Source organism: Taudactylus pleione, unplaced genomic scaffold (genome assembly GCF_031769625.1).
Source record: "Taudactylus pleione unplaced genomic scaffold, aTauple2 ptg000207l, whole genome shotgun sequence".
NCBI lineage: Eukaryota > Metazoa > Chordata > Amphibia > Anura > Myobatrachidae > Taudactylus > Taudactylus pleione.
In genome coordinates this window covers 6,170,008-6,186,514 of record NW_028284609.1, presented here as the reverse complement: position 1 = coordinate 6,186,514, position 16,507 = coordinate 6,170,008, and positions in this window count along the sequence as shown.

Here is a 16,507-nt window from a genome sequence, read left to right as displayed (position 1 = left end):
CCAGAGGATGCCTTACCTGAGGATGGCCCCCCCGAGGTTGGTCGAAGGTCAGTATGTGGGGGGGCCATACGCGATGATGTGGTGGCCAGATTTTTTAGGTAAGTTTGAACAAAACTCCAGTGTTTATACCTAATGTGTTTGTGTTTTTTGGCGAACATCTAATTTATTTTTATTTTTCTCACCATCTTCTGTTTGTTCACATAATCTTTGGCACTCCAACGCTCACTACTTCCTGCTACCCTTACCAAACCTGGATCTGGTCCTTTTGGGCATATATTCTGGAACCCATATCGCAATGCCATGTTTGTGGAATCATGTTGGCATGGTCCTTCGTCAACCAGTTCTTGATTTTGTGTTTTTATTTAATTATTTCTTGGTATGTGTTGTATTTGAATTTATCACTGTGTATTTTTTTTGGGAGTGACCACTTTGTTTTCTCTGTTATGTTTGAAGAGTGAAATGGTCTTCCTTTTTTGGGACGTTAACAGCAAGTGTAACCAGGTTAACACAAGTTACATTTCACTAAGGGGTAAACCAGTACTGACGCCAGTTGAGCAAAACTGAAATATGTTTTCAGCTTCCCAATCCACACCAAAAGGAAGCCTGGCCCAACCTTGGGATTTGTAAGATTGGCCTAAGCAGCTTGCGCACCAAGTAGGAACCTGGAAAATGTAGAAATCTGTAATTGACACTACACCCAAAAAGGGAAATGACATTGTTACTGTTATGTGTTTCTGGTGTCTGTTTGACATACAAAGACAAAACACAATCTAACTTTTAAAAAAGGGAAATCCTTGCAGGAACTTATGTCAGGCTAAACTATCTTGGTTTTGGTTTTTAAAAATGAGCCACAACGTATATTTGTCTTAATAAATTTATTTGGAAAATAGAACCAAAAAAAAAAATCTAATGCCGAAGGAGGCCAGACAGCCGGTCGAGGGCCACCAGAAGGCCGATTACATGTTGGCGCATCTGCCCCACAACATCCGCCACCTCTTGCCGATGCCTCTGTTCCTCTGTGGGTGAGAAAAGTGTGTGGGTTAATACAACAATAGGGAATCCACAGAAAAACTTTAAAAAAAACCCAAATCACTCCTAAACCCAAAAACAGAAATAAAAAGGGTGGGCTGGCAAAAATACAAGGCCTAGGTACAAATTCCCACAGGTATGATATGTGTATGCTTAAATCACCAGGAAGAGGTAAAGGCAAACCTTCACAATCAACAAAAGTCAAGCCACAAAAACACGAAGAAAGGCACGACACATGATTACATACAAACAGTTTGTGCTTTAAAAAAAAAATTAAAAAAACATACCGGGAGACAAATCGGGAGCTCCGGCCAAACCTCCATGATCCTCCTCGGAGGATCCGTCATTCCCCAAAGAATGGGGCGGAGTTATGCTGGATTCCGGGGAGGGGGTAATTTGAAGAGGGGTGGGTGGAGGAGAGGGGGAAGTGGGACGGAGGGGAAGGAGGCCCGACATTTCCGGGAGAGGGTCTGGGAAGGATGGGGAGGAGTGGGGAATAGGGGAAAGATTTGGGGTGGAGTGTTGGCTGGGGGTTGGGGAGAGTGGGCGGGAACGCCGTCTGGACGGACGTTGACGGCGGAGTCTTGGCTGTCCCCCTAAAATATGTCAAAGAAATTGCGTTTAGTTTATGGACAAATCCGGGCAACCAAACAAAAAAAAATAAAATAATAAAAAATAAAACCAAAAAAAATAGCAGTAGAATTAAAAAAACAGAAAAAGAGGGGAAACATGCAGACGCAGATATGAGTACCAATAATAAATAGAACAGACAGGAAAACATGCAGACGCAGATATGAGTACAAATAATAAATAGAACAGACAGGAAAACATGCAGACGCAGATATGAGTACAAATAATAAATAGAACAGACAGGAAAACATGCAGACGCAGATATGAGTACAAATAATAAATAGAACAGACAGGAAAACATGCAGACGCAGATATGAGTACAAATAATAAATAGAACAGACAGGAAAACATGCAGACGCAGATATGAGTACAAATAATAAATAGAACAGACAGGAAAACATGCACACGCAGTTTGCCCCACAAACACAAACATTAAAACCACAATACATAACACTTACTTGCCAGGATCTGCATGCGAAAGCATGCCAGCAAGCGGGGCGTTCGCCGTTGCAGGTCGGACCACCTGCGCTCCAGCTGCCCGATGTTGCGGCGTGAGCCGAAGGACCGCAGGCGGGACCGTACCTCCGCATACGCGGAGCGCTTCTGCCGGTTGGTCATGGGTTGAGGCTGGCTGGTGATCCGGCGATCCATGACCTCCGTAAGCACCAGCAGCTCACGCCTGGTGAATGCGGAGGCTCTCATGATGGCAATGGTGTTTTTCTTAAAAATCATTTTTGATAAAGTGTGTAAAAATTTTCTGATTGGCTAATGTATTTTGGAAATTAACAGGAGCAATTTTATTGGTTAGTGTATGAGTCATGTGTTCGACAGGGCCAGAAATCTCTGGAGAGTTAGGATAGGCTTGATGCAGTGACATGCGTAAGCAAATTTAAATAAAGAAATGAACCCAGGGAAATATGCGGGGATCCACAGCAATAGTACAATTGTTTAATTGTGGTTCACATGTTTTTTGAACAATAAAAGCGAATGTTTCATCCGTACGTATTCTGCGGGTAAACACAAACACGGACAAGAGTAAAGTTTCTTGCATTGTGTTGAAAAAAAACAAACAATTAAGCTAATTGATACATTGATTGGCATGATACGATTGATGGAGGTAGGCAGAATAAAGGAGCAGGTAATCGACATCTGACAAGGCCACTTCCTGTTTATACGTGTGCGTGCGTTCCTTTCAAGCCATTTCGGGGATGTACGCTCGCTATTTCGTACGCCCGTTAGTTAGAGGAGGGGTCGTCAGAGTTTAGGGAGGAATTTTAGATGCGAACGAAAATACGAGCGAGCCATTGAATTTAAATATTTTTGTACGTACGCCTAACGTACGTGCGCCCGCTTGCGAGTGGGTCTGAATGAGGGCCTTTATTCACCCACTTCATGTACTAAAATATAACTAAAATATAACATAAAGTAATAGCTTGAATTGTGATGTCAAAAACTGAAAACTGTAGAGGCAGGTCACACTTTCCTTCGTATTACAGGTAGAAGTGTCTCAGATCAAAATAATTCAACAAGATGTGACAATGGATCAAATGGAAGTGATGCCAAAATGTCAGGTTGTCAGGAGCCATTACAGAGATTGAAGTGGAAGTGGTGACCATTTAATTACCAATGTGCCAAACTATATATTGTCCAAATCAAAAGTATTAAAAGAATTTTCAACTAGGAAATTATATTGTGAATGGACCAAATACTATGCAAATAATCTTCCAAGTGTCACGGTTTTGATATTCTGTAGATCCGCTTTGGGACCCTTTGGTATGATAAATGTACATAGGTAACTTGAAGGCTTAATGATACTTTGGCTCATGGGTAATGAGTGTAGGTAGACTATTGATGATGTAGGAACCACAGACTTGTGATATGCATAGATACTGAACTGGAACTGGAATGAACAGACTAGATCCATTGGACGACCCCTCGTCTAGTGACCTGTGAAGGACAGCAAGACCAGGGATACACTAAAGGGACAAAGGTGAGCTCTGGAACTCAGAGCAATATAGTACTGGTAGTTTGGAACTCAGATCTCAGGGCAGGAACTAATGTAGTCAGAGTACAGCTTGAGGAAGCTGTAACTCTGGTTACTGCTCTGATGCAAGACCTGGAACTGGGACCTAGTGAGGAACTCAGAAACTGAGAGTCAGGATAAGTTATACAGCTTGCTGAACACCTCAGTAAACAGACTATATACTGCACACTGAACCCTAGCCCCAGAACCAGCACCCTTCTGTGAACCAGCCAAAGACAATTGCACACAGCACAGAGAAACCAATACAAGGTCAGCACAATAGTATAACCCAATAACCTGAATAATCACCAAGCACAGAGTAATAGTAACTTGCATGCACTGTCCCAGCGATATGATGTAATAGCGGTAGATAGAATGAAGACTGCGGCTGGACTCGCCGGTTCTGCACTGAGGAGAAGCAAGTTAGTATGCAGTGGGGAAGCTGCAGCGCTGACAGGTGACGATACACAGCAGCAGATGGAATGCAGGTAATGGTTAAAGAGAATGACACTGGAAGCTGAGATGGTAAATAGCAAGGAATCCACAGAGTAGCAATGAGAGTCACAAAGGACACGATATCAGGATAAAAGGAGTAAACCTGGAGCCTCAAACTATCCTAGGAAAGGAACACATTGTTCAGGCAATGTGCTAACTCCAGGTCCAGGTTTAAATAGTAGACAGTCCAACCCTACTGGAGCAGAGGAGCAGGTGAGCACTGCTGAGCTGCTCAGGTGCATCAGGTAATTGCAATGGAATGTCTCTGCATAGGCCTGGAGACAGCAATAAAGGAATGTCTGAAATTGTCAGAAATTCTAAGATCCAGATTTGTGATACTAAGCTTATTTGGGCTATTCTATAAGCCTGCTTGGCCTATCCTCCAAGCCTCCTTGGAAAATCTGCAAGCCACTTTGGGCTATCCTCCAAGCCTTTTTGGGCTACTCTCTGTGCTTCTTTAGGCTATACTCCAAGCCTCCTTGGGCTATCCTCCAAGTCACTTTGGTCTATTCTCCATGTCAGTTTGAGCTATCTTCCAAGACTCTTTGGGCTACCCTACAAGCTTCTTTTGGCTATCCACCAAGCCTCTTTGGGTTATCCTGTAAGCCTCTATGGACTTTCCTCCAAACCTCTTTGGGTTATCTCCCAAGTCACATTTGGCTGTCCTCCACACCTTTTTGGGCTACCCCCCAAACCTCTGTCTGCTTTTTCCTAATCTCAGCTCCAGTCCTGCTGGGAATTTATCTTTTTTTGTTTAAATGAAAGGTGTAATTTCATGAAACAGGGAAGGGGGAGGCTCTCCGTATAGAATCACTAAATATATCTTCCCACAATAATTATTTCTGCCAATTGCCCTTCTTCAAATAGATTGTTCATGAAGCTGTATCTAATAAGCTAATTTAAAAGCTGCACAAATGTCAAAGTACAGAGTGAACATGTTCATTTAAATTTAGAAATTAATTTGAGCATAACTGAGATTCATTTCAGTAATGGACATATTAGGTTACATCTCTACTTCCAGTAAAGAGGAAAGAAAAAATAAAATCTAAGGATTAGTAGAATATTTTGAATACAGATTGATAGACTTTGAGATTTTGAAAAAGACTCATTTGTCTTTCATTTTACTGCAGTATTGCACTATCAATAAATTCTCCTGCCCAGTGAGGATTTCTATTTGTCCCACATCATGTGGTGTTTAATCCCTACAAAATTGTTCAAATAGAATTCCATAAATTAAGCTGACCATTTAAGTATTTTATACTAAGCCCAGTGCTTCTCAAACTTAGGGCTCCATGCACTAAAGCTGGGTATACACTAGACCAGTGGTTCTCAAACTCGGTCCTCAGGATCCCACACAGGTCACGGTTTCTAGGTCACCCAGCAGGAGCACAGGTGTGTTCATTACTCACTGACACATTTTAAAAGATCCACAGGTGGAGCTAATTATTTAATTTGTGATTCTGTGAGGAGATCTAGAAAACATGCACTAGGTGGACCGAGTTTGAGAACCTGTGCACTAGACTATATATTGGATGATTTGTAGTTTTAGATGAATCAGAACAAAAAATCGTCCACATCGTCCAGTGTGTACACATTGGCTGGCTCCTGGTTGCATTCGTCACATCTTCAGATCGGCCTGCAGTGCAGGCCAATCTGAAGATCTGACAGTCAACACCATTGTTCTGGATGCGGCAGGGGAATGATATAATTAGGGCGGTTATACACGTGCAGCGTGTACAGACCGCCCAGTATATTGTCCAGTCCCATCTGCCGTAGCTGGGTACACACATTGTCTGCGGAGAAAAAGCTGCCCATGCTTTGCCTGTTATCGTTGCGAAGCAGGAGCCAGATGATGTGCAGTGTACTAAACATGGAGCGAATGTTAAGTCACCCCCCAGGCAGACATCAGAGACTGTGGACTCACCCTCTCTCTCATTCAGCTGCACCCCCCTAGTTACGGCCTTGGCTGCAGCAGAGACAGTCAGTGAGACTTTAAAAAAAAAATCAAGTGGCAAGAAGCCAAGTAACAGAGATGTCAGCTCCTGCTTCTTCACTGTGCAGAGGCAGATAACGGCAGCTAGAGGTTGATGAAGCTGACAGTGAAGAACGCAGCTGTGGGTAGGTGACCTCTCGCCTTAATAATAGCTGGGTCACCTAGCATTGTCATTGCCATAGGTGCCTATGGCAGCGTGATAATCTAGCCTGCTCTTAACACTAGCAGGCAGAAGGCAGCGAAAACCCTTTAGTACATATCTAGAAGCAGTATGTACAAGAATTTTCTCTGTTTTTTGTAGTTTGGCCCCTTTCCTTCTCTTAGTACATAGTCCCCAAGACCCACTAACAGACCAAGTTTTAAGGATATCCATGCTTGAGCACAGGTGACTTAATTAGTACCCTTAAAACCTAGACTGTTATACAACCTTTACACTTACACATGAATGCGCAGCAACCCGGGTTACTGTGCAGTGTGAAAGGGCTAGGTTGAAATAAGCTGGGTCGAGTGACGTGGCATTTCAACCCTGGTCATGAGAAGGATTGAACGCATGTTTAACCCGGCTCGTGATGCAGTGTGAACAGGTATTCCGGGTCGATGCGACCCAGTTCCCGTTCACTGCATAGGAAGAGCCGCCACTTGGAGTTGAGATCATCTCCAAGCGCCGGCTTATCACATGATGCCGATGGCATCATCGAACCGGCATTAGTGCCGGGTCGGGCAACCAGTCTGAAAGGGGTCTCAGCATGGTCGCACCCGGGATGGGCACGTGAACATAATCCCGGGTGCGACCCAGCAGTCACTTGTAAAGGACCAATTTTGAGAAGTATAGTACTAGCCTATGATCTAGATTTCCAGCATTAAAAAGGAGTGCTGGAGAGGGGACATGGCTTACTAGGAATAGGCGTGGTTTGGTCAGATCAGACATGGTTTAGGCCAGTGGTTCCCAAACTGTGCGCCGTGGCACCCTGGGGTGCGTCAGGACACTTACAGGGGTGCCTCAGGTTGGTGGTCCAGCACCAAATCAAATTATTTATGATCAATGTAATGTAAATATGTGGACAAACAGAAGCGCAAACCTAACCCCACCACATACAGTAACTGAACCTAAGGATGACAGGTAAGCACAATTTACTTCACTTTACTACATTTTGTTCTAAATTTCTCAATAACAAACTTTTAGCTTAAGGGTGCCGTGAAAACAGTGCTGATACTCTAGGGCGCCATGATTCTAATAAGTTTGGGAACCACTGGTTTAGGCAGATTTGTGAAGCATCCAATCAGGGCCGAAACTAGGATATCTGTCACCCGGTGCAAGGCAGCAATTTTGCGCCCCCTCCCTTCCTGTACCTGGAGTTTGTCCTTGCTCCTCCATAAGGCAGTGCACTACTCAGATGTCCATGATATAGTGACTTACATTATTCCACACACCATAAAGCCCTTTACACATTATGCCACACACTGTAATGCCTATTACCAAAAGTGCCACTTACATATTTGCCATTATACCCCATGCTCGTTGCCAGGGGGTTTCATGCTCGTTGCCAGGGGGTTTCATGCTCGTTGCCAGGGGGTTTCATGCTCGTTGCCAGGGGTTACATGCTCGTTGCCACAGGGTTTATGCTCGTTGCCAGGGGGGTTTCATGCTCATTGCCAGGGGGGTTTCATGCTCGGTGCCAGGGGATTTCACGGGAGAAGATGCAGCTTTCAGCATCTTCTCCCAGCAGCGCCAGTGTTCCCGGTGCCGGGAATGCTGTGTGCATTGCGCTGGCCTAACAGACACTAGAGGTCTAGTAAGACCTCTAGCATCTGTCTCCTCCTATGCTGCGGCCATTTTTGGATGGCCGTTTTCAGCAGAGTCCATGCGGACGGCTAGTCCGCATGGAATCTGCTGATAACGGCCATCCAAAAATGGCCGCCGCCAAGGAGGAGACAGACACTAGAGGGCCAGTAAGGACCTCTAGCATTTGTCTCCTCTTTGGCGGCGGCCATTTTTGGATGGCCGTTTTCTGAATCTGCTGCACCCAAGCCACCTTGAGTCAGCTTTTTTCAACCCCTGCAATCCGGCACCCAGTGCACGTGCACCTCTAGCCCCCCCCTAGTTGCGGCCCTGATCCAATCTATAAAATGCATTTCATATGCATTTTAAAATAACATTTCATTTTATACTTTGCCCATGATTTCTGGGAAATCTTCTGAGAAACTTTGGGCCTGATTCAGAGACCCGCACAACAGGTTTTGCGATTATGCTGGCAGACCCCCCCCAGATTGTGCAAGCTGCGGCGTTTGGGGGGGCGGAGCGGGAACATGGCTGGACACCATTCCCGCAAACGGGGCATATCGCCCCTGTTTTCCGGGAGGGACGAGGCCAGGGTCTGCGTCAATCGATTTCTGGCCTCTTAGTAACCAGCACCTGGTCAGGCTCTGGGAAGCTTCAGCTCCCGCAGCCTGACCCAAGGAGCAAACACAGCAAACATTGGTCGCGATGGTTGCGATGCTGATCCAAGCCTACGACGTCGGTTACAGTGCTGGGATCGCAAATGCAGCAAGGAAGTGTCTGACAAGTCCTTCTGCATATGCATCAGAGATGGACGGATTTGTACAGCCACTTGTGTGCAGCTCTGCTAATCCGTCCATCTCTGAATTAGGGCCCTCATTCAGAGCCGTACGCTATTTGCGGTCGTTCGTTTAAAAACAAGGGGTGGCTATTCAAATGATCCGTACGCACATTGCAGTCTGTTCACGCCTCTAAGTCTGAACGAGCGAGCAAAACATACGCTCGTTTATTTGTTAAAAACGCCCCCTGGCCGCACGCATCCTACGTCATGTCCGCTATTTATTAGATTAATCGAGTACATCGACCAGCGTATGAACTGCTCGCTATTCTTGTGGTTGGTGTTTGCTACCACAAATTTGCGTGCAGTTCGGGCTATAAAATAACCCAGTGACGTGGTCAATGACGCTGCTGTTTTAAATATACACACCCATAAAACGCCCGTTTTGACCTTTAAGCACGCCTGCGTTCGGATCTCCACTCCCCATTTTCAAGCACCTTCCCCTGTTACCACCCACATACGCCTCATTCTGTCACTCAAAATAGCCGGCACTCGCTATATAGCGTACAAAGGATTTTCGGCCGCACTGACTGGTTCGCGCATGCGTACTAAAAAGCGTACGCATGCGCAGATGTGCAAACATCGCTCGGAACGAGCGTACTGTTGTTAACGTGCGGCTCTGAATGAGGGCCTAGGCCCTTTATGTGATCCACAAATTTTATGAATTGAAAATCACAGCTTGAAAATTTTAGTCTGTTCTTGTGGAAATGTTGGTATTTAATCACCAGACAGATTGAATGGGAAGTAGAAAAAATGATTTCTTGAGAGTAAAAATAAAATGAGTTGTATTGTTTATAATCTATGATTACAGATGGATGGATTGGTTCCCATTTCTGTGGTATTCCTGTTATATAGTACATGCTAGAGGCAATATAAGACATAATAAACACTATGTGCTCAATCAGATCTATTTTCTATAAAAGTAACCTTCTTTTATAATGACAGAGTACAAAAATAGTGAAAGATTTTCAGTAGGAGGTGTACTGTGACAAATCCAAGAGATGTGTAATGAGTCAGTATTCCTGGGGGTCTTATCCAAGTTCTACCATATGTCTGTCTTCATTACCTCCATATTTAATTGGATGTACTAGAGTTCCAGGAGAAACGTGTGCAGAAGGTCAAGGGTTGTAAATATTTAAATTAGAAAAAATAGGAAAATTAAAGGCGTTTAAAGTGTCAAATCAATGCACGACAGTTTTTAATGATAAATCATAATGAAAAGCATTGTGATTAGATATTAAAACACATTCCAAAGATTAATTAAATATAACACATTCCTGTACATACTTTTCTGATACCTCTTATGTAAGTGAGCTCTCACTTTGGGCCTGATTCAGGTTAGTACTGTACGTAAACCCGATGATTTAAGTACTAACCCGATGGTGGGTGAACTGTGCATACGCAAGACCCATTCTGCTCATGTGCAGAACTAGTCCTGCAATCATGGTCTCAGTGCCCTCTGAGCCATTTGGGGGGACTCTGAGTTGTGTTCCTGGAATTGAGGACAGTAAGACACAGATTTACTGGCCTCACAAGCAACCAAGAACCGGCCAGGTCGCGATGGTGATCAAAGGTAGCATCTATAGACACTGCACTTAGAACACAGATGCCAACAGGAGGTGACTATTTCCTACAGACACCTCCTGCTGCATTTGCATTTAGTTGGACAGTATTGCACCGCCGCTCCCTTGCAGCTGTGCAATACCATCCACATCTGAATCAGGCCCTTTGACCGTTCTACTGCAGCACAGAAACTACAACCCCATAATGCTAAGGTAATGCTAAGGTAATGCTAAGGGTTGCCAGGATGGTGTCTGTGCAGTTGAAGGTGATAGATGCCCACAAATCCGACGGTGGAGTCTGTTATATGCAGCAAAGTGTCGGAAGGCTGTGAGTTGATCAGGCTGCTGCTGAGAAATGGACAGATGAGGTAACAGGAGCTTTTCAGAGTTGGCACTGAAAGGATCTCACCAGAGTTGTTGTAAGGGAAGAAAGCTGCTCAGCATTTACAGAGAAGGGACCTTTGAAAACAGAGGAAACCGCAATACAAAAGTTTGGGAATGCAGCGTGTGTGCTAGTGAGAAACTTAATTGATACATGATAAAGGGGTCTTATTAGTAAAAAAAATGCAATGGCTGGAGGATAATTATCGGTGTTTTTCACCATGCATCGCAATAAATTCCCAATAGCTTCATATTTATATAAAAAGGCCAGACTATGAGATAAAGACTTGTCCCAGGGAAGAGATACCTCTGGGGCCAGTGATGTCAGCGCTGCTGTCTCCTCCTCCCCACAATGAGCACAAAGCTCAGGATAGCACAGGGAAGGGAGCCTGACAAGCAGAAAACTGTGGCAGATCCAAGCGGGGAGGAGGGGGGCATAACACACCCGGCTGAGAGCTTGGGGGTGATAACCCTGATTGTGAACTCCTCCCCTAGCTAAAATGCTGGCGAAAAGAGACTGTTTGTTTTAACTAAATAGTCCCCAAAGTTATTCAGAAAGCAGCTGCAGAAGTCCTTTCCAAGCACTGTAAATACAAAGAGCAAATTAGCTCGGAACCTGTGATGCCCAGGGCTGGCAACAGAAATCTTGGGGCCCAGTACACATGCTTTTGGGGCCCCTGTCCCCACCCAGTAGATACATGCAAGTCGGCATTTGGCTCATCCCCTGTGTCTCTCCAGCCTCATTCCCAACTGTGTCTCAGCCTTATCCTCACCTGTGTTGCACCAGCCTCAACCCTCATCACTCCAGTAAAATGCCTGTCTCCAGCCTCATCCCCTGTGCCTCTCCATCTGCAGCCATCCACTCATATCTCCTGAATCTCTCAGCATCATTATCCCCCCACCCATGTCTCTCAGCTTCATTTGCTTCACTCAGATTCATTTCCAAGCCCCCGTATCTCTCATATTTATTCCCGAGGTCCCGTGTCTCCCAGCTTCATTTTTACCAGCCCCTGTGTTTCTCAGCTTGATATCCCCCAGCCCTGTGCCCCCTCCTCTTCCTCAACCCGTGTCTCTCAAACCATCTCTTCCTCAGCCCCCCTCCTCAGCCCCCGCATCTCTTGGCTTCATTTTTCCCAGCTCCCGTGTCTCTTGGCTTCATTTTCCCCAACCCCTGTATTGCTCGGTTTCATTTTCCCCAGCGCCTGTGTCTCTCGGTTTCAGCCCGTGTCTGTCACACACATCCCTCTTCCCCAGCCCCTGTGTCTGTCATCCCCCCCAGTCTTCCCCAGCCTCTGTGCCTGTCACACACCTCCCTCTTCCACAGCCTCTGTCATACACCCCTCTCCCCAGCCCCTTGCCTGTCACACACCTCATCTTCCACAGACCCATGTCTGTCACACACTCCTCTCCCCAGCTACTGTCAAACTGCCCTCTCTCCATCAGCCCCTATGTCTGTCACACACACACCCCCTCTTCCCCAAAATGCATCACACACATCCCTCTTCCCCAGCCCCTGTGTCTTGTTCACCCCCCTCCTTCATCTGCAGTTCCTCACCACCTTGTGGCCTGCCTCATGATTCTCTAGCCCAGCCTGTCCCCGTCCCACACTTACCTGCTGAACTGCCTGTATTACTCTTCCCTGTGGTTCTCACCTGGCCCGGCCGGCGGCTCCTCCCTGATTCAGTGGTCGCGACATCATCACGCACGCTGCGCCGGCTGCTATCCTCCCTGACTCTGAGTCTGCCTGTGCCGGCCCCGGTGGAGCTTGCTGCAGCTGAGTTAAGTGCCTTGCTACTGTTGCTTCTGTGTAAGCAACATACACAGCAGCTGGCAGAGGCAAGGGGGACACATGAACTGGGCTCCCAAAATTCGTGAGGGGTCGCCGGGCTTGGTGGTGCCACAACGGAATCAAGTGCCTATTGCATCTGAGAGGAGAGCCACATACAATCTCTTTGTCATCATAATTGTGAGATAAAACTGGTTGTTGTATTTGTTACCAACAATATCATCATAGACATTTATACAGTTATCAGCACTGCAATGATAGGACTGTGGGCCTGATTCAGACCCGGTCGCAAGCGCTGAGCGCTCGCAACCGGGTCGATGGTGGCCCAGAGCGCATGCGCATTATGGAGACGGCTCCGTCGTGCGCATGCGCGAGACCCGGATAGCGACGAGCAATCCGTCGCTCAGGGTCTCGCACCAAAGGGGGCGTGCTGTCGATGTTGAGTGACAGCACGCCCCTTTTGGTGGGCGGGCCAGGGAGGTGGCTGCCCAAATGGAGGCATTCCCATGAGAACACCTACCGTCTGGGGGCGGGCCCCACTGACACCACAAGTGATGTCAGTGGAAGAGCTTTCGGCTCTGTTTGAGCCGAAAGCTCTCTGGGGCTTGCAGCCATGAGACCCTACCACAAGGGTCTCGTCACAAGCCCAATGGTCGCGATGGTCTTGACCATCATCCTGGCCGCTCGCATTAGCTGTGGGTGGTCACCCACAGCTACGCGAGCGGCCAAGAGGGCGCGCCATAAAAAAAAAAAGACGCCCTAATTCAGAGCGAGCACTGTCAGAGCGTCCGGCTCTGAATCAGGGCCTGTGTTCCTTTCCATACACTGAAGTGCCAAAAGTCATGGGATAGGTGCCTAATATTGTATAGGACCCCCTCTTGCCCGGCAAAGTGCATCGATTTCACAAGTGGATGGAAAACCTCTGGAGAAATGTTGCCCCATGCCGTCTGGATAGCTTCCCACACCTCCCTGATATTTTTAGGCGAGGATCTTGGATGCAAATGGACCTCTCCACCACATCGCATAAATGCTCAATGTGAGGTTCTGGTTTTGTTGTGGGCCCGGGGTGGTAATAGGAGCAGACACTGAAGCAGCTTTAAAAATAAACGTGGAGTTTTTAATGAGTGGCTTAACAGACATGAATGTGGAAAACAAAAGTCCAGGTATAGCACTAAAGTGCACTTGGGAACTGTAGTGAGGCAATGGGAAAAAAGTCCAAGTAGTGAAAACAGAAGGCAGTCCAGTATTCCAGGTTTTGTGAGACTGAAATGAAAGTGCAGGCTGAAGAAAATAATGTCCAGAGGAATGCAAGTGGAGGCAAGGTGCAGGGTAACAGCTGACACAGGTACTCAGGCAAGGGAGAGGCAATGGAGGAGGCAGGAGAATCCAGCGGGCTGGAACAGGCAGGGTGAAGCAGGCTAGGTAATGATCCCAACAGACAGGTGAACAAGGACAGGAATTCTCTCTCACCTCTCGCTGAGAAACATGTTGCACTGGCAATGAAAGGAAGCTCTGCACTCCCTTAAATACCCAGTGCCGCACTGTGACAGGCCAGAGAGAGCATGTGACACAGCAGGATAGGGCATCTAGGTCACATGTCTGGAGGCAAGATGGCGGCGCCCATGCCAGAACGTAACGTAAACACCACCAGGCTTAACCAGACCAGAGTGACAGTATGCCCGCACAGAACTACGCGCAGCCAATGCACCCCGCCAGACACCAGTGCCACTGCCAGACGCTCCTCGCCATAGCATCCTCACAGGTATTACCTGCCGGCCGGCATGCCGGGAAACCCTGGTCGTGACACTCGATTGGGCTCATGTTGGGAAAACATGGTGGCAACACCTTTCATCGGAACTCTCCAGAATGCTCCTTGAACCAGTTGTGGACAACTTGGGACCAATGACATGGTGCATTCTCCTGCTGGAATATTCCATCATTGTGGGGATACATGAAGTCCCTGAAGGTTTGTAAATGGTCATCAAGCAATGTAACATGCGTGCATGGTGCCTTGTTGACATTTGGGGTCTATGGCCTCATGGGGTCTTCGCCACAGCCTTACCCTACCATCAGCCAAATCAACTGGAATCATGACTCATTGGACCACACCATATGTTTCCAGTCCTCCAGGGTCCAAATAGTGATGTCTTGAGCCCAACTGAGGTGCTGTGTCCAGCTCTGACTGCCAGAGTGTCCCCACCGGTCCCTAAAAAGCAGATGTCCCGCTCATCATCTGGAGTTTATATTATACATGCAGATGTCGAGTGGAACTCGTCATTTGCAGCAATGGAGTTAATACTGTGTACCCCGATTCATCTTATAATGTGAAACTGGTATGCATATTCATATAAGAAAGTCATTTATATGTAACCTTTTTCATCATTAAAATATCAGGTACACTGCATTTATATCTGATCCAATGTTTTCATTAGTTACAGGATACACATTTGGTATAACAAGATCATGTCCTGTAAAATGTTAAAGTATATTATGTTAGTTTAAACCTTCATTTATTTTTCTTTACTTATTTAAAAGTATAAAAATTAAGCTTCAATGCCATACAAATAGCTTGTTAACATTATTATTATTTTTATTTTATTTTTTATTTTTTTTTTAAAAGTAAAACTAAATAAAAATAACAAAATATTTTTTTCTCAGTAGATATGGAGCAACCACCCACTGCGGAGGTAGAGGAAAGTGAGAATGAGTCTCCTGCCGCACCAACCTCCTTCCTGCTTGTTGAACCGCAACACTCACCAGCTGTGCACCTACTAGAGGGGATGCAAGAGGCCACTAAAAGCCACCAATCTCTTATCTGCCATCCATCACATAAAGAGATAAAGGTCCAGAAGGAGAAAACCTGAGTATATCATGTGTAGTAAAGTTGGCCAATACATTTGTTTACAATGGCATCTGTTTGTCTTGATTGTCTCCTTTCTGGAATGCTGAGGAATGCTAATACAGCTAATTCTGCAATAATAATTCTGCAGCTAATTCTGCAATAATCTGTTTTTCTGAGAAGATTAGCTCCTATCTTTTATTTGTTATGCTTGAGCATAGTATTCCTTTATTTAGCACTCTATTAAAGGAGTTTGCAAGGGAATAGTTATCCTTTCTCAAAGGTGTCTGTGTGTTATGTGCCTGATATTTCATCTGATGATTCAGCTGTCTCTTAGCCAAGACTGGTACTGTAGCTGTAAAATTCAAGTAACTAGAAATGATTACACCCACAACACAGTGTTTACCATAACAAGTTGCCATTTCAAAACTATTTCAGGATTTGATATGTGTTGGTGTGTGATTTGCTTTTACACTTGTTAATCTATTTATTTTTAATGGGCAGGATGCACTATGCTGAAAAATGCAGTCAAATCTCTGTTTTCAAAGGTTTGGCAGCAATCACTGTATGTACCAAGCTCCGGAAAGCCAAGCAAAGATTTCCGGAGCTTGTTCCCATTAAGCAACGCCATCTACAGACAGTGTTTCCTAATAGCAGCCTATGGACTTCTTATCAGAGTTTTCCCTGAGAAGGATCCAATAGGATCCCTCCCAGTGTCCCTAATGGCTGTCCACCAGAAGGGCCCCTGGGTCCAGTGGCGGAACTAGCGGCGGTGCAACCCATGTATTGCACCGGGGCCCGCTGTGGTGCAGGGGCCCATAGCCGCCTGCATCCAACAGCGCCGCTGCACCCACCGCTATTGTCCCCCAGATCCCACAGTATCAGGAGCTGCTGCCGATGCCGGAAGTTCGGGTCCCATCCCCGGCCGGAAGCTCGGGTCCCATCCCCGGCCGGAAGCTCAAGTCCCTGTGGAAGGGCCGCTCTCCTCCCCTCTCATCTATAGTGCGATCAAACGATTGGATTACCAATCTGCTCTCAGTCACCTGCAGGGCATGCATGCTGTTGCTGTTGCTGGGGCTCAGGAGTTGCAGTGCGGCGCTGGGTGCAGGTTGGTGTGTGGCCAGGGCCTACAGAGGTGGAGCAGCCTGTGCTAT